At 40.2% G+C, this 18,036-nt stretch overlaps 1 long non-coding RNA gene across 1 annotated transcript; it reads left to right on the forward strand.

Annotated features, from left to right (window-relative positions):
• The first annotated feature begins 3,005 nt into the window (after window positions 1-3,005).
• LOC124551082 lies at window positions 3,006-17,177 on the forward strand. Its single transcript, XR_006967769.1, has 2 exons — window positions 3,006-3,087; window positions 16,915-17,177. It is a non-coding gene; the product is annotated as an uncharacterized LOC124551082 (long non-coding RNA).
• The last annotated feature ends 859 nt before the right edge of the window (window positions 17,178-18,036 follow it).

Consider the following 18,036-nt stretch of genomic DNA (forward strand, 5'->3'; position numbering starts at 1 on the left):
AATTTATGTCAAATAGTTAGGTCTACGGTCCATTATAAGTCAATGCGATCAAAACGTATCAGCCATTTCTGTCACGTATGTTGATACTCGCAAGCTCACTCACCATAACGTGCAGATGAACTATCAATATACATAACGAAGTTTTTGCGAAATTTTCAGGGCTCCATTCCTACTCGGACTTGTCCAGTTTTTTTATATATTAGATGTCTCGTTTACAATATATGTACGAGTATAAAACCAGCCGGAAAGTCCTCCCCGCCTTCAATTGTACTTGGCCACAATCTGTACCCTTTTAAACTTTTCTTCATTATTCTTATATAAATGAAACTATTCCTCAGAGCACAGTATATTTTCAACTTTTGTGTGTGGGTTTACCTTCTATCGTACAAATTTTACTCTGTTGTTCTCTATCTACACAGCAGTGGTACGGATAGCTCCGCTGCTGTAAAGGAGGAGAAGATTGAGTGATTGCTGGATGGGGATTGTGGCCCTGAAATGGTTCGAGTACTTCTGTGTCCTTCACATCGTTCGTTCCCTCTTCATGAGGGCAGGGCGAGCTGGTTTGAAACTTATTCTTTTCCGCGAAATCCCGGCAAGATGGAAATGGGGTAAAGGAGTTTTTAACTAGGAATTTACAGAAGGAGATTTCTAGTTCCGGCATTTTTCTCGTAATAAAGAGTAACCTCCTAAAAACCTTGCCAGCGGAGGATTGAAAATATTTTCAAATTATTTTAGGGAAAAAATTTTCCATTGTCTCAGACAAATATTAATAACCTATGTGTATGTCAATTTCCTCTATCTGAAACCAAGTCCTATGTTTGGCAAGATAAGTAAATTTAGATTCAAAGCGTTTTAGTCTACGAGAGTGAGGGAACTTAGTTGTCACGAGGTGTGCAGTCTGTGAAGAAGGAGGGACCTCTCGGGATATGCGCAACTGGAATCGCGAGTTGCTGGCTGTGTGAGAAACGGCACGATACGTACACTGACGTGACAAAAGTCAAGGGATACTTCCTAGTATCGGGTCGGACCTCCTTTTGCCCAGTGTAGTGCAGCAGCTCGACACGGCATGTACTCAACAAACCGTTGGAAGTCGCCTGTAGAAATACTGATCAATGCTGTATCTATAGACGTCCATAAAGCAAAGTGTTGTCGGTGCAAGATTTTGTGCACGAACTGACCTCTCGATTACACACCATAAACGTTCGATTTGGCAACCCGGGCGATACAGGTGGCAAAATCCGGCTGAAAATGGTCTTCAAGTAGCTGAACGTAACCATTTCCAGTCAATGATCCAGTCCATCCCATGGAAAAACAGCCCACACAGTTATAGAGCCCCCCTCCTCCTTCCCAGCTTGTACAGTGCCTTTTTGACAACTTAGGTCCATGGCTTCATGGGGTCTGCGCCACACTCGAACCCTACCATTAGGTGTTACCAACTGAAATCGCGACTCATCTGACCAGGCCATGTCTAGGGTCCAACCGATATGGTTACGTGGCCAGGAGAGGCACTGCAGGCTATGTTGTGCTTTTATCAAAGGCACTCTCGTCGATCGTCTGCTGCCATAGCCCATTAACGCCAAAATTCGCCCCACTGTCCTAATGGGTACGTTATGGGGCTCTGTGGACTAAAGTGAGATTGTGTCGAATCAGGGTCTTTTGTCGCTAGTCTGTAGTGAATTTCCTCATAGATACATGAGGTTTCCAGGCTAAGTTTTTGTGATTTTTAAGTATTAGGAGTTGACAGCAATAGGTGGAATAACGATGTTAGTATACTGATAAAAAAGTATGAAATGGATTTGATTGAACGCCTCTCTTATGGACAGGAATCAAATAAGTCGGCTTTAATTTGTCAGGAAAAATATGGCTGTTGTGGCTGTTATGCAGGATTCGACACTACTGTGCAAAGCTGAAACCAGCGTTACACCAGGTAGTCTTTGTGAACTTGAGTTGCCTAATATGTGCGCTTTAGTTCAGATTTAGTAGATTTCAGACTTTTGCTTGTGGCATATTCCCTTAAGTAGGGTTTAATATGTGCTCAGGCACGGGGGAAAATCAACAAGATCATTAAGACAAGAATATAAGTAGTTGTTGCATCAGGGATTTTGTAGAAAGGCAGCAGAGAGAGACCAATGATCAGAATATTTTGAAATAAGGCTGAGTGGCTACCTGTATGGATACTGATTGAATGATACCTTATAAGGGAGTGATGTAGAAGAGGTCGGCTTCTAATTGTATCAGAGTGGCAACCAAAGACATTAGTGATACAACGGCACTGTAAGCCATAGATTTTGGTTTGGACCTGTTCCGTGCAGGAGTGGAACGAGGGTTTTAAACGAACTGTTGTGTATGTTGAAATCGTGAAGAGTAGCAGTAATCTAGCCATTGGTAATAATGCGGGTGTCGAAAGTTTTGTTTGAAGTGAGGGGGAAATTTTATGGAGGTAAAATAGCGATTTCAGATGTCGGTGGATTCGTAGTGACAGAGGAGAATAAGATGCTCAGTGACGACTGGAAATGATTTTCAGTTGGCAAATATAACTCAACATTAAGCCAAATGGTGGAGATTTTCAGGCAGTATCATTCGATTAGTTTTCCTTAATTAAATATGTTGGATAGTGTGTTAATCTGGGTTTCACTGTTGAGATTACAAGGAATCCCAGGAAGGCAAACACTGCCATATCGAAAAGACCAATATAATAGCTAAATAAATGATAATGTTACAAAACACAAAATGTATGTACTTTTTGCAACAAATAAAAATGGCGTAAAGGTACTAGGGAAATGAATGACGGTTACAGGCTAAATGATACCGTACGCTGAAAGCTTTTAAGCACTGAAGTTGGGTATCCATGGGACACACAAACTCTTGCAGCTTTAGCTATAGAATACATTGTAAGTGTGCCCTGCTATCTGCCGGCCATCTCCTGACTCTGCTGACTCTTTGGCTCTCCAGCAGATGGTGCTGGCGTGGCCACGTGCACCTGCAGCGCGCCGCCAGTGTCCGACCCAGTGTGTGACAGCGAGGGCAACACACACAGCAACGCTGAAGCCCTGAGCTGCGCCATCCAATGCCTCCTCGTGGCGTCAGGTGTGTTACCACTCACGCGCATACACCATTCACTAAGAGAGCTGAAACATCAAATCTTATATACAACTGTAATGAGAGAGTCACGTTTTCTTTACTGCCTTGGCATGAAGTCAGTCATTAACATCGAGAACTCATTTTTTGTTGCGATACTCGGGCCGAAGACTGGTTTGATGCAGCATTCCACGCTAGTCTATACACTGTGAGCCTCTTCATTGCCGGCCGTCGTGGCCGAGCGGTTCTAGGCAGCTACGGTCGCAGGTTCGAATCCTGCCTCGGGCATAGATGTGTGTGATGTCCTTATGTTAGTTAGGTTTAAGTAGTTCTAAGTTCTAGGGGACTGATGACCTTCGATGTTAAGTCCCATCGTGCTCAGAGCCATTTGAACCATTTTGAACCTCTTAATCCCTCAATAACCACTGCAACGTATTCCACTGGAACTTGCTCTACAGTTTTTACCCTCACGCAATCCTCCATTATCAAATTGAATATCGGTATGCATGGAACAGCATGCTGACACCTCGTGTTCTAATGTTGATAAAAAGGTAGCGCCAAGTACTCTGGATAGCCCTTGGGCTAGGAATCTATTGGTGTACCCAACAGAAGGATCGTCTTAGTGTCACTACCCTCCAGTACAGGGTCAAAGCACGGTTATTACGCTAGAGCAAATCGGTTGGTTATTTTTGATGTGGTGTTCGGCGAGCCTGATGGGACTTACGGAGGCATCATTAGTTCATGGGCTTTTCCCCGGAAAACCCCCCAAAAGGGTTTTTGCTATATTTTCACCGTCACCAACTGACCAAAACACTGCCGAGGATTCCAAGATGGCTATACACAAAAAATGGCTGACATTTTTACCATGTACTCCTAAGATCCCTGTCTCGAACAGAACAACCTTGTAAATTTTCTTGATATCTTCATCCGTTTCCCAGACACAGAGGTTCAAAGTTACTCTACTTGTATACGTAAAATACCCACGTAAAATCCGATGTGCGGCGAAAACGTAACTTATAAAGTGAACTACCACGGAGAAATTTGCTCCAAAGTATCTCCGTTATCATCTTGGAACCCCATATTGTAGTACTGAAGCACATGCAAATTCTTTTGATAGTAAAATCCGGTGTGAGGTGTAAAATTGGTTTTGCGTTATTTCAATTCCACATAATTAAACTACCAAAGTTTTACTGACTAATACATGTCTCTTATATGAGTTAAATGCACTGCTGCAGCAGGGAAAAGAAGGAAACCAGCGGAAAAATGGTCCTATCGGAGAATAAAAACGCCAGTATCTCTATACTTAAAAGATTGACTGAAAAGTAGAGCACTACCTGCCTCATTCTACCTCCCTCAGCACCTTCAAAAGTGTTCCCAAAAATTTAGGCACGGATTATCACTCTAACAATGGGCAGTACTAAAACGAAAACCAGTTTATTATCAAGCTGTGATATCAGATTATAATAAGCTAAGAAAATCTATTTTTTAATTTTTTTTTAATTTTACACAACAGTTTCCTCAAAATCGTATGAGAAAGAGTGCACCGTGGGAAACATGTACGAATTCCATAACAGTGATTTTTAATTTGCACACTAAAACTGAAAGTTTTACTGATAAACTAACTACCAAGACAGATGCGGCTTTACTTCATCTACATAAAACCATTAATTTTGAGGCACATCAGAGGACGTTAAGTTTCCCTCCCCATGTATCGGATGATACAGTTGCGTGGAGCAACCAGCACCCTGTGTTGCGGTGGGGGATGCGACAGAGAACCGTATCGGTGTTGTATCGCTGTCGTCACAGTCTGAATCAATTAAGTCGCTTCAGTTATGTTTCTACGTGCTCCAGCAAAGCAGGTTTCTTCTGCGTTGTATCATGAGTCATACTGATTATTGCGTCGCATATCGTATCGCCCCTCAATGGGAACCATGACTTAGTCTCTTCCAAGGGCGATGGTAGACAGGTAGTAGACTCTTGAGTAAACGCGGGTTAACTGGTGACATGACAAAAATGTGACAGTCATCCATCAGTATACCTCATAGCAACGAAACTGTTACATACCTATTTGTAGCTTTACTGTTATGGCATGCAATTCCGCTCATTCCAAAATCTATCGCTCCTCGCTAATCCTTGAACGTTATGCTCCCAGTCCCGCCGTCAGCTTATGATTACCTCCAGTCACATGCTCCCTTTACAGGTAAATATGTCCCTTATTTCTCAAAATTCCCTAGAACACCTGTGGAAGTCCGAGTCATTCTTCAAACTTGAGCAGCAATGTCCTATGATATCTTCACTCGTTACTGAACATGTGTGGCTGCCACACTCAACATCTTACACACCCTGAACCCAAATACACACATATTCCTCATCTAGTCAAGAAACCTAATCCTGCAATATGTGCAAAATTGTATTCTTATTACCATCTACTTTCCCTACGAGTCCCATCCTCTTTGTGGATTACTCGTAACCTCATCGTTTTCTCGTACTCTCATCTCCAAACTCCTAAAACTCAATCCTCAGAATATCCACACCAAAACTCCTATATCGATCCTGGCACAAGATTAACATCATGCACATAAAACCCTCACCCCCACATGGCCCACCTTCTTGTCCACCTACCGATCTGCATCTAATAGTAAGATGCATCTCCAATGAATCACAAACAGTGTGGTTCCTTTCTAAGTGTCGTACAGATGTGCACTTATGTTCCAGAAGCCACATTATGGTGAGCAGCAGAGATTACTTGTGTACTACTGTCACTTTCCCCCTTTCCAGGTCCAGTTGCGATTGATCCGAGAAGAGAACGACTGTCAGTAAGCCTCCAATTGACCCTGAATCCTAATTTTACATTCATGATCTTTTAGCGAGATATGCGTAGGAGGAGACAATGTACTGATCGCATCTTAAGAAAAGACAAGAAAATCCACAACAGCGACCGATGAGTCGGCCGAAGGCCCCTCCCGCCGGAGGTTCGAGTCCTCCCTCGGGCATGGGTGTGTGTGTTCTTAGCATTAAGTTAGTTTAAGTAGGGTGTAAGCCTAGGTATCGATGACCTTAACAGTTTGGTCTCTTAGGAATTTAGCCGGCCGCTGGTGGCCGAGCGGTTCTGGCGCTACAGTCTGGCACCGCGCTACCGCTACGGTCGCAGGTTCGAATCCTGCCTCGGGCATGGCTGTGTGTGATGTCCTTAGGTTAGTTAGGTTTGAGTAGTTCTAAGTTCTAGGGGACTTATGACCTCAGCAGTTGAGTCCCATAGTGCTCAGAGCCACTTCATTTTCTTAGGAATTTACACACATTTGAAAATTTGAGTCAGCCGAATGAAGACTGATAAGTGAGCCAAGTGAAGGCTGGTAAGACAGCACTGATAGCGGTTGTTCAAGAATTTGAATATATGGACAAGTGTAGAGCATCCCAGGAAACGGTTTTTCAACAATTTAAGGAGAAATCATCGTGATCCTTTCAGCACAATTCATGTTTACGAACTTCCAGCATGCTCCAGGTAAAAAATAGGGCCGCAAATTGTTTTATGATTGAAGTAAATGGTGGTGGTTCCGTCATAAGAAGGCAGAAGAACCTTTTTTTATTTCTTGATGGTGATTAGTTTCGCACATCTATGTCCATTTTGAAACCATCCGTATCGTGTGACAATACAGACCTATGTACAAAAACTGCCCCGGAAGAGACAATCAAATCGGCACTGTGGTCGGTTCAACAACAGTAAGCAGATCACATAAGAAATACATCCAATGCAATGTCTGTCCTACGCGGTCCATTTGCAGTTGTTGAATCGACCATAGTACCGGGGCAATTTTTATACATAGGCTTTCGCCTGTTTTGTCACACTACACGGATGGTTTGTAAATGGACTTAGGTGTCCGAAACTAGTCACCATCAGGAAATTAAAAAAGGTACTCCTTAATGCAAATTATGACTGAGCTACAACCATTTATTTCAATGCCCGTTGTTATTACTCGTAATTAACCGAAGGAAACGTCATGGAACCATTTTCCAATAACATTCGAACACATTCAACAATAATTCAGTTACGGTTTTGAGGCCCTGTGTCTTGGTTAATTAAAAGTGGTAATACTGTTTACAAACTAAGAGTAAGCAATGGTCATCCAGCGAACATATTTCGCAGGATAGCTGAGAGGAAACTAAGTTAAGTAAGTTGCAAAGGGCAGCTGACATGTAATGAACTAAGATGAGACAGCTGAGGAATGAAATGGTTTACAGTAAGAAAAAGAACTGAAAGTCATTGACCTTCCAATCAATTCCGTGACAATGTGATCCCTCTGAAGTGTAGCTTGCAGTGTTACAAAAAATATAGTGTTGAAGATATAATGAGATTGATTGTATTGTCTTATCGTAACAAGTCACTGTAATGATTATTTCACCTGATAAATATTTTTTAAATACCTGACATTCCTTGGACATAGAGCAGCAGATTAATTTATTTGAGATTGGTAGGAAGCAACATTATCATTTCCGCGCGTTTTCATGACCGCGATGCAGTCATACCCACATCGACACTATGGGACCAAAAGATTTACTGACTTTAAAAGAAAAACAATACTTTTATTTTTTAATCGTATGGCTAGAGCCCCCCGTCGGGCAGACCGTTCGCCGGGTGCCGGTCTTTCAGTTTGACGCCACTTCGGCGATCTGCAGTCGATGAGGATGATAGGACGATGATGAGGACAGCACAACACTCAGTCCCTCGGCGGAGAAAATTCCCCGATTCAGCCGGGAATGGAACCCGGGCACAGAGGATTGACAATCCGTCACGCTGACCATTTTGTTGTTGTTGTTGTTGATCGTTGTGTTTGGCCGTTGCGGACGTCACATGACATCCATTCAAGTTCGTTTGTTGATCCTTCCACTCAGTTTTTTATTACTGAGGCCAACCGGCCCTCTGGCCGAACACGCTGAGCTACCGTGCCGGTGCCCTTCAGCTACCGGGGGCGGACAAAACATTACTACACAATTAAAACGGATTGATTCAGAAATGATAGGAAAACGATTATGTTCCTCCTGCCTCAATGCTGCGTTCGGTCCATCAGCATGATCGTAAGTTCTGGAGATAAACTGATACAAAATGATTAATATTCAAGAAATGAGGAGATGGAGACAATTAAGGATAATTTGTCTAAATAAGCTCACTTCATATATAACACACGTTTTTTAATGCAACGTACCTTCTTATATTACAGTTAAAGTAGCTGGTGCGTATTAACAAAAGCTTTGCACACGACAGGAAATACTTGAGATTAATGTCCTCTTGATGGTCCCTACTCGTAATTAATTACATAAACAGATATGTTCTCTGATTAAGAAGACAATTAGCACATTTACAGAATACTTTCCACAAATTATAAAACACAAATTGCTGAAGGCAGCAAGTCCGCGTCCGCCTTTCATGGAATAGAAAGAGTAAAAGGTGAAGCGCTCAAGGCCTCATTTGTCTTGAAACAGCAGAATTCTCTTTATATCATTAATCGATACGTGTACACAGAGATTTACAACCGCCGCACAGGAGCAGCAAAGATAAAGAATAATAGATTCTGTCGCTGCTATGCGACGGTTCATTTCTTTTACATTACAATTGTTTGATAGCTACAGGCCATCGAGCGTTTACTACTGAGCGTGTACTAATGTTTGTGAGGCGAAAATTACCAATATTACAAGTTCACATATTGCTTAGTCTGACTACCAAACGACTACTCAGAGACGGAACGGAAATCTATTAAGCACCTAGGAAGCCATTATGAAAAGTCGTTTCAGTATACAGTTTTGACTGCCAAAGATAGTGTTACTGATGTTCTTCAACATATCAATTGTCCCCCCGATAATGTGCAGTTTTTATTTGATTCTCGTAGAGACGGGGCACGGATGTGTCCACGTTTCTTACGTCGGTCCAAACTTTGAATAACGTAGCTCAACTAATTAGAAGTAAGATTACTTAACTATCATGAAGTAGTGAAAGTAAAATATTGATTCTAAGGTTAGTCGATGGAGATACCACTGACGTCATTTTCCTTTGAAGTAGTTAACAAAGTAAAATGTTTCATGTGTCTTCAGCGTTTTTCAATACGATTCTATTGGTCGACAGATATGATGTCCTCCATCTTTACTGGATACTAATGACAGTCATTACTTTACAAAATCAGTTTAATGTATTCAGATCTTGTTCTGCCCCTATAATTCGTCTAGATTTCACTTCCATACAATGATATTGCTCCATTGATTGAATTTCTAAAACTTCTTTATATTTTCTATTTCGACACTCATTACCAGCAAAGCACTTTTGTTGAAAGCTTTTTCCGCTGTTGCTGAGGATGATAATATCTAACTGACCGAGCAATACGTTTCACATATATCTACCCGCTCCTTCTTTGGTAGTTCAGTAGGACTTCTATTTTGAAACTCCAAGCGAAAGTCTTTTATTTTAAAACTGTTACACATGTTCAAATAAGTCTTGAAACACGTAATAAATTCCTAACACATCTTATACTGGAAACAAAAAAATGGTTCAAATGGCTCTGAGCACTATGGGACTTAACATCTATGGTCATCAGTCCCCTAGAACTTAGGACTACTTAAACCTAACTAACCTAAGGACAGCACACAACACCCAGCCATCACGAGGCAGAGAAAATCCCTGACCCCGCCGGGAATCGAACCCGGGAACCCGGGCGTGGGAAGCGAGAACGCTACCGCACGACCACGAGATGCGGGCTACTGGAAACAGCCTTGAAATTACAATGTCATGTTCATATAGCAAAGGAGTTACGATGTGCATATTTAATTTTACTTCCTAACCTTGTGTTTGGAATCTCAAAAAAATTATCTGATTAGGAATTACACACTTGTGCTGTGATATATCTAAAAACTGTCCATGTAAACTGTCCATAAGATAGAACTTTCGCCGATCGCACCAAAAGATAAAAAATGTTGAGTGCCCCAAAGCGTAATCCACGACTGTGGATTCAAATCTGAACGTCATAAGAGTCAACCTATGGACTGCTGCGAGGAAATTGAAAAAAAATCTAGAGCGAGGTAAGATGTGGAAGAGAGAGAGGAAAAATAATCTGCTATCTATAGAAAATAGTGTGTTATGAATATGACAGTGTATAAAAGGGTGAGCTGCTAAAGGGGAACTAAGTAATGCGCAAGTAACAACCACATCAAAAGTCTCTATGCTCCTGTAAATGAAAGAAAATTAATGACTAAACTGAAATATTAGGAAATATTTGAAAGACCGCAAAAATATGACAGTCATGAGGCACGTGAATGTCATTACTGGGGAGGAAAGGAAGATTTTTTTGGTGAATGTAGAATGCCTTGGAGACATATACCTTTCCTTCAGAAATTTGGAAATTTGTGCTAAGGTGTTTTAAATATAAAGAAATATTGCGTGATCATGAACTGGCATTCATTAACATACGTTCGTAGTCCATATTAGTGATTTATATCGAGAGTGTTGTTCTGGTGTTGGTTTTCCTCTATTTTTCCATTATTTCATTCCATTTTTCTTCTTCTTCTTCTTCTTCTTGTTCTTCTTCCTCTCCCTTCATGGAGTGGGCTTACAGCCTATACTGCCTTCACCTCAGCCATCTCTTCCTCAGTCATTTCACATCTAAATTTTGTATTGGTTTATAATTTGTCACCTTGTTTAACTAATACGTCCTCTATCATTCTGTTGATGTACTGTTTCCATTCTATGCATCCTTATTCTGTTTTTGCATTTATGCGGTATACTTTAAGTTCGTCTCCTATAATCTTGTTCAGTATTAATTGATCTCTGAGATTACATTCTTCAACTGCCATTAAAATCTTCTTTTTATTCGATTGCATTCTTTTATTGTCTATCTTAGTTAATGTAAATGATTTGCACCCATATATTAGAACTGTATTAGCCATTGCTTTGTATTCGTAAAATTCTAGCTTTGTATCCTCCCTTGTCTTATCACACAGTGTTCTGTGTTTTGTGCCACATATCGTTTGAAACTAATTAATGAGTGGCGTTTTCATATTCATAGCTAATAACGTAGCCTAACAGCTGAAAAAATGACACCTGTTCTATTGATGGGTTACTTTGTGCTGTTTTGGAGCATACTGAAAATTTCCTTTGGAGGCCATTTCTTCAGTTATTTTTACTTAAAATTTTTACGTTACAGTACTTACCAATTTGATTTAGGTGATGTGTTGTAAACTGGAGGTCATGTCCTCTTTTTTGAATAATTATTTAGTCATCGACAAACAGCACAGCATTTACGTGTCGTGGTATTAATCTGACATCTTGTTTACTACGAAACAGTGTCACGTGTGTCTATATTGAATATGGAAGGTGAAAGGCTACACCCTTGTCGCACTCCTCTGATCTCTATTGGTCCTGTCTTCTGTTTCCCAGCATTTATTGCAGTTTCTGTGTACTGATAAAACTCTTTGCTACTTGTATTAAATGTGTAGGATACCATCATTTCCTCATAATGTTCCAGATCCTGTTTACACTTCGAATGCCTTTCCATATGAATACAATGTAAGTCTCTAGGTTGTATTCGCCTCGTTTTTCGATTGGCTGACGTGCAATAGCAACATTGTCGCTACAAGATTCTCCCTTTGTAAAACGATTCTGTCCTTCCATTAGGAGGGCGCCAACTATCTTTCTCACTCTGCTATGGATAATTCTTGGGTAAAGTTTGTAAAAAGTACTTAGTAGGGTTGTTCCTGTATGGTTCTCACAGATATTTCTTCCTCCTTCTTCGGAGCGCGGTGTTAAGAGCCTTAGTGGCGACATTAATCATCCCTTTTGAAGGAGTTCTATGTTAAGATCACCAGCCCTGCAACTTTCTTGTTGTTCATCTGTTTCAGTGCCTCTGGTGTGGTGTCATCTCCTTGAAACACAAGATGATCCCTTTCTCTCTCTGAAGTTGCAATTGTTTCCTGTTTTTCATCTTTTTCAATCAATAGTTCTTAGTAATGTTTTATCCGAGCCTCTTTATGTGCGACATTTCAGGGACATTTGAGAATACTGTTTGAAGCCGATCAACTTATACTATTGTTTATAGTTGTTAAGGAGTGACTAATGAACTTGATTTAAGTGTTTATAAATAATAATTTTCCTTCATTCTACCAAGTCTGATAATTAGACCTAGTATGTTGGACTTACATGCCACGGTTCGAGCTCGCAAAGCTGTTCTGAAGAATCATTCCACAGTTTTCCTTTTTAATATAATTTTGTCGCAGTCTTTGCTTTTATGATCAGATTCTTGGAAGGCACAACAATTCATACATGTCACGAATATGGAAAGCGGTGATTAGCAGTAAGAACACACCTAGCTTAACGTTTGTGAGGTAACGGGCGAATTGTGACACTCTGAAAATATTCCAGGCCCACCACTTGGTTCCGGACGTTGGCCGAAGCAAAAAGGGTCGAGCCCGAGCGCGTGGCTGGGAATTCCATGTTGACTCTGTGTCTTTTTCACAGTTCCTATTGAAATTAATAGTAGCCAGATGGATCGTGATACCTCAAAAAGAAACATGTATACTACTATTATTTGCCCTACGATTTTGTTGGTGAAATCAGATTTTCAATATCTTTATTAGTTTAAAGTTTAATATCTGACAGTAAATTATACAAGCAGCACACAGCAACGAATTTCCAAAGGCTAAACGATTCGTCCGATTTCGCCGATCGACATGTCTTTTGAAAGCTATTAGTGTGAACCTAAATTGGTATGAATTACAGGCATGTAACTTCAATAGTACATGCGTTATTGGAGGTCAAAGTGGCCTATTACTACTCCATGTTACACGAAAAAACGGTAGCAGCATGCTTATAAATATATTTATTCGTTTATGTCTTTGTTTATATCCGATATATACTCTTCATGAAGAAATTTGGTCAAATATTCACTGTGTTTCAGAAAGCACAGAGACATTAGGCTACTGGCCTACCTTTTGTTCACTCCTTTGATATATGTTTATTTAATTTGTTTACGTATTTAATAATGTATGTTAGAGCGTGTTTATGGTTGAGCCATAGGAATATTTATTTAATTTCAAGTTATTTAAATGTAAATCCAGTATTTCGAATGTGTTTCAAAATGTTTGTGAGTGTGCATTGGCTTGGAGACATAACGGAAGGGCTATCGCCAATTAATGCGCTCGTTACTAAGGGAGGCGACTACCGGGGTGAATGGAGGAGAGTTCTGAAGAGAGCAGCGCGGGGGGCGGTATGGCGCAGGACACGTGGAGTGCTGGACGCGACGGCGCGACAGACGCACAGCCGCGGCAGAGACTTTGGAGAGTGTGGCACGGTTTGCGCGTGGCTGCGGCAGATAGAAATACTACGTAGTGCCGACTAGTGCACTTGTGAGGTTTCCGTGGCTTCTACAGTGAAGACGTAGTGTGCGTTTAGAAGTGAATATCTCGCAGGCTATGTTGTTGTTCACAACTAATTACGTGCAGTAGGAATCTATTGTTTCCCTGTTATTCAACTTAGATTTTATTTAATTGGTGGACCATCGACACCAGTAAGTGTTTTGCAGAAATAGACCACATTCTCAAAAGTACTTCTATCATACTCATCATTTAAAGTCGTTAAGATAGTACCTGCAGATTTTATTTAATTGCAGTCTTTCATTTATAAATTTCTACGTTACATTCGCAATTGCCGAGTGATAGGAACCTTCGACCATTGGATTCATGTGTATATTCATATTGTATACTGTAGATTCAGCAGTATTTGGCTTGTAATGCAACAACTACGTATCCCAGCCCCTAGACAACGAAACCAGCCACAACTTACAATATTTGAACTCTGAGTCTGTGGGTGCGTAGTTGAGGGCCACCAACACTGATACCATTTCATTATAATGTATTTGAAAAGCCCGCACGCTTCTTACTTCATTGCTGATATTAAAATTAAGCATTAAGACGGACAATTTTTCGAGATTCTGAAGGCCATCGTAAATTGGGACATCACCACACTGGGAGGATTTTTTGGATAGCGAACGTAACAACACATTCCGATGGAATTGTAACACTACTAATTATTTTCCAGAGGTGTAAACGAAGTAAAGTGGTTCTGTGGAAGTGCTGTCCATTAGTTTTCCCGTCATGTTTGCAACAATAATGTAATTTTTGATCACAAATTTCTCGTTAGCCTTTTTTTTTGTGGGACGCCGTCCATATACATCTACACTCACACATAAACTCCGCTAGCCGCAGCGCATGGCGGGGGAAAATTAAATGTTACAATTATCCAGAAATATTTGGAAGGGATTAAAAAATAATGGCATAGCAGCATCCATGGAAGGAATGATATCCACCATGAAGATAACGCCAGTTATTCTGCGACGTCAATCACCGAGAAATTTTAATTCATATGCTTTGTTGGTAGTATACCAAGCCGATGGAAAAGCTCATTGCAATTGACATATATTCTCAAGCTTCAGTTCACTAAGAGCTGATAAGGCAATTGAGGTGGCAAGGCAAATTATGCAAGAAAGTATTAAATTACATGAAATTTTGCGTGAAAAATAAACATATTACGAGTGACAGAAAGTACTTTTTCTACGTTAATATAAGTTGTTAAAAATCTAGTACATCGAAGTTTTGAGTTAATGAACATTTCCATGTTTTGATGAATCAGAAACAAGAGAATATTGTGAAAGTACTGCAATCAATGCTTTTACCCAATTATGGTCTTCTCATACACACTGCCTGTATATAATTTTGACGTAGCCCACACTAATTGTTATGAACATTTGTCTGATCGTGAGAAGATGCGAAGTTTGTCCTAAAAACCTACTCATTTCCAAAAGTTAAAATGTAAACGAAGGATATAACTGCGGCTGTTTACTGTGGTGATGTTGTCTATACGCTTCCACCTACTTTCGTGATTAGGATCAGGTACGTAATCAGTTCATCATTCATTCGTAGCTACATATGTCACTTACGAGTACATTAGACAATGAGAACTACAACAAAAAAAAGGAGCCACACAATAGGTGATTATGCATTTAGAAATTTTATTGTGTCATTCATACTGTTTAAGCTAATTTTGTCACGTTTACGCTTACACTACTACATCTACCTCTACATGATTACTCTGCAGTTCACACGTAAGTATTTGGCACAGGGTCCAGTCAACGCTTTCAGACTATTTCTCTACCGCTCCACTCTCGAACAGCACGAAGGGAAAATTAACTCCCAGATTTTTTTTTTAAGTGCTCTGATTTTACTTTTTTTACACGATTTTGGAATTCGGAGGAGGAAGTGATCCCGTGGTAACGAAAAACGCCATTCTTTTAATAAATGCTACTCGTGTATCATGTCCGTGTCATTTTCTCCCTTTGTTTCGCCTCCAGTCCTATTTTTATAACAGGCTGTAAAGGACTTATGGTTTCAACGGTACATATAAAAACATTAAAATATGTTTGTAGTAACATACCAGAAGTTCCGAAAGCTTTCCTGCAGTCACAGAATAATGTGCACTTCATACTGCGCCTACAGAGAATATTTATCCCAGCTTAACGCCAAACAGTTCCCAACTTTTAAACATTCATTTACAAAATGTAATCGTAATATTACAAAAATACAAATTTTTAATAGTGCTAAATGAAATATTAAATAACATAAAAGTTTAATACTCTTTCAGCTGTGGTAGGTGTTCTTACTTCCCATGCTTGCTAAGAAAAATTGCAAAGAAATTACGTCTTATACAAGACAACGTTTGATTAGTTTCACTTTACCTAAACATGTTGCGGCACTGAATGTGCTATCTTTAGTGCGTTTTACTTATTATTCTTCCTCACATGACATTATCAGTTATTTACGTTAGTATTTTTATGTTTATCATAGATTCTACAGCTTATCATGGTTTCCATTTTTATGATAAAATGTAGGAAATGCGTGTGCAAAAGTTATAAATAGCAACAACGGAAGAAGCAAGTGTTCTAACATGTCTGAAAGAAGGGAAGCAAGTCTACAGCATCGGAAATCATGACAAGCTTTAGAATGCATAGCAGATATAAAAATATCAAAGGTGATAAATGATAGTGTCATATGAGAATGAATAAAAAGTAAAACCCTCTGAATATAACAGAAAATTCAGAAACACGTGTGGATAAAACAGATGTAATCAACCGGTGTGTTGCATAAGATGTAATTTATCCCCGATTTTGCATGAAACTACTTCATTCTCTATATATACTGTCAAAAAGAGAAAATAGCGATTAATTTCCCGTACAGTCACAAGTGTGAAAGTGAAATATTCTACTGCATCAACCACAGTATAGATTTAAGTGTCAGGAAGTCGTTTCTGAAAGTATTTGTATGGAGTGTAGCCATGTATGGAAGTGAAACATGGACAATAAATAGGTTGGGCAAGAAGAGAATAGAAGCTTTCGAAATGTGGTGCTACAGAAGAATGTTGAAGATTAGGTGGGTAGATCACGTAACTAATGAGGAGGTATTGAATAGGATTGGGGAGAAGAGAAGTTTGTGGCACAACTTGACTAGAAGAAGGGATCGGTTGGTAGGACATGTCCTGAGGCATCAAGGGATCACAAATTTAGCATTGGAGGGCAGCGTAGAGGGTAAAAATCGTAGAGGGAGACCAAGAGATGAATACACTAAGCAGATTCAGAAGGATGTAAGTTGCAGTAGGTACTGGGAGATAAAGGAGCTTGCACAGAATAGGGCAGCATGGAGAGCTGCATCAAACCAGTCTCAGGACTGAAGACCACAACAACAACAACATCAACCACAGTAGTAGCTACCTGGAGTGCTCTAGAAATTGAAACCTGCCTGTGTGTGTTTCAGACGTGAAGCTGCTTCGCAGGGGGCCCTGCGACTCTCTGCCGACCGTGTGACAGCGGGACTCCGTGAGGACGTCATGTGACGTGCACGTGTTCAGTCTGCTCGTCAGCACTATAGAAACAGGCGCCAATGAGGCCGATGGACAGGACTCATTGAATTGAAAGAGATGGATAAAGAAGGCGTGCGGTCTTACATCAACTGCCTGTTATTTTGATGCTTCATTCGATTGACCGCAAATAAATGAAAATAATAAATTCTGAAAGTGACTTATTGTTACTTAAATTTATCTGTGTTGTACGACGCTGTCTGAGGTCAACAACTGTATTATAAAATTACGACATAATTGTTCCCCCTTCATTCACTTTTTACAAATACTCGTCGAGTTCGGGCACACGTCCTATCACCTGCTCGGTCATAAGGTATGGCCTGTGTGTCGCAATCAGGAAGTCGACGAAATGTTGGCCGATGTCTACTAAGTCACTCTTTAACGCAGTGTGAGAGAGGAGGTTTCTTAGGATGCTTAGCACAGATGATTTTGGAACACAGAGGGGAAATTTGTGGCCTTGACAGCCATGACACTTTCCTCTTCAAAGAATTCATGATCATTTATGCAGCTTGTCATTAATTCATTTAAATCTACAAATAAATTAGTTTTTACTTGATGTTTCTTATAATCTAGTTACATGATATCCATATATTTTTTATACCTTCTACTATTTAAGTATATTTTATCTTTTTCTTCATGAGGGTGGCTCTCACAGATGACATCATTTGTACTTCTCAGCTGAGCAGACGCAGATGTATTAACTACAGTACTATTACACACATTGACGGACAACAACTTTTACTGCCAAAAAGGTCTGGAACACCTATATATGTATTTACAACACGAGAAATGCAAGGAACAGCAACCTATAACTAATACTATGGTTAAGATTAAGCATCTATATGTAGTTACAGAACTTGACACCGCTCTTCTGAAACTTCCTGGAAGATTAAAACTGTGTGCCGGATCGAGACTCGAACCCGGGAACTTTGCCATCTGAGCTACCCAAGCACGACTCACGCCCCGTTCTCACAGCCAGAGACGAGGTACTGGCGGAAGTAAAGCTGTGAGGGCGGGTC

This window comes from Schistocerca americana, chromosome 1, assembly GCF_021461395.2.
Source record: "Schistocerca americana isolate TAMUIC-IGC-003095 chromosome 1, iqSchAmer2.1, whole genome shotgun sequence".
Taxonomy (NCBI): Eukaryota; Metazoa; Arthropoda; class Insecta; order Orthoptera; family Acrididae; genus Schistocerca; species Schistocerca americana.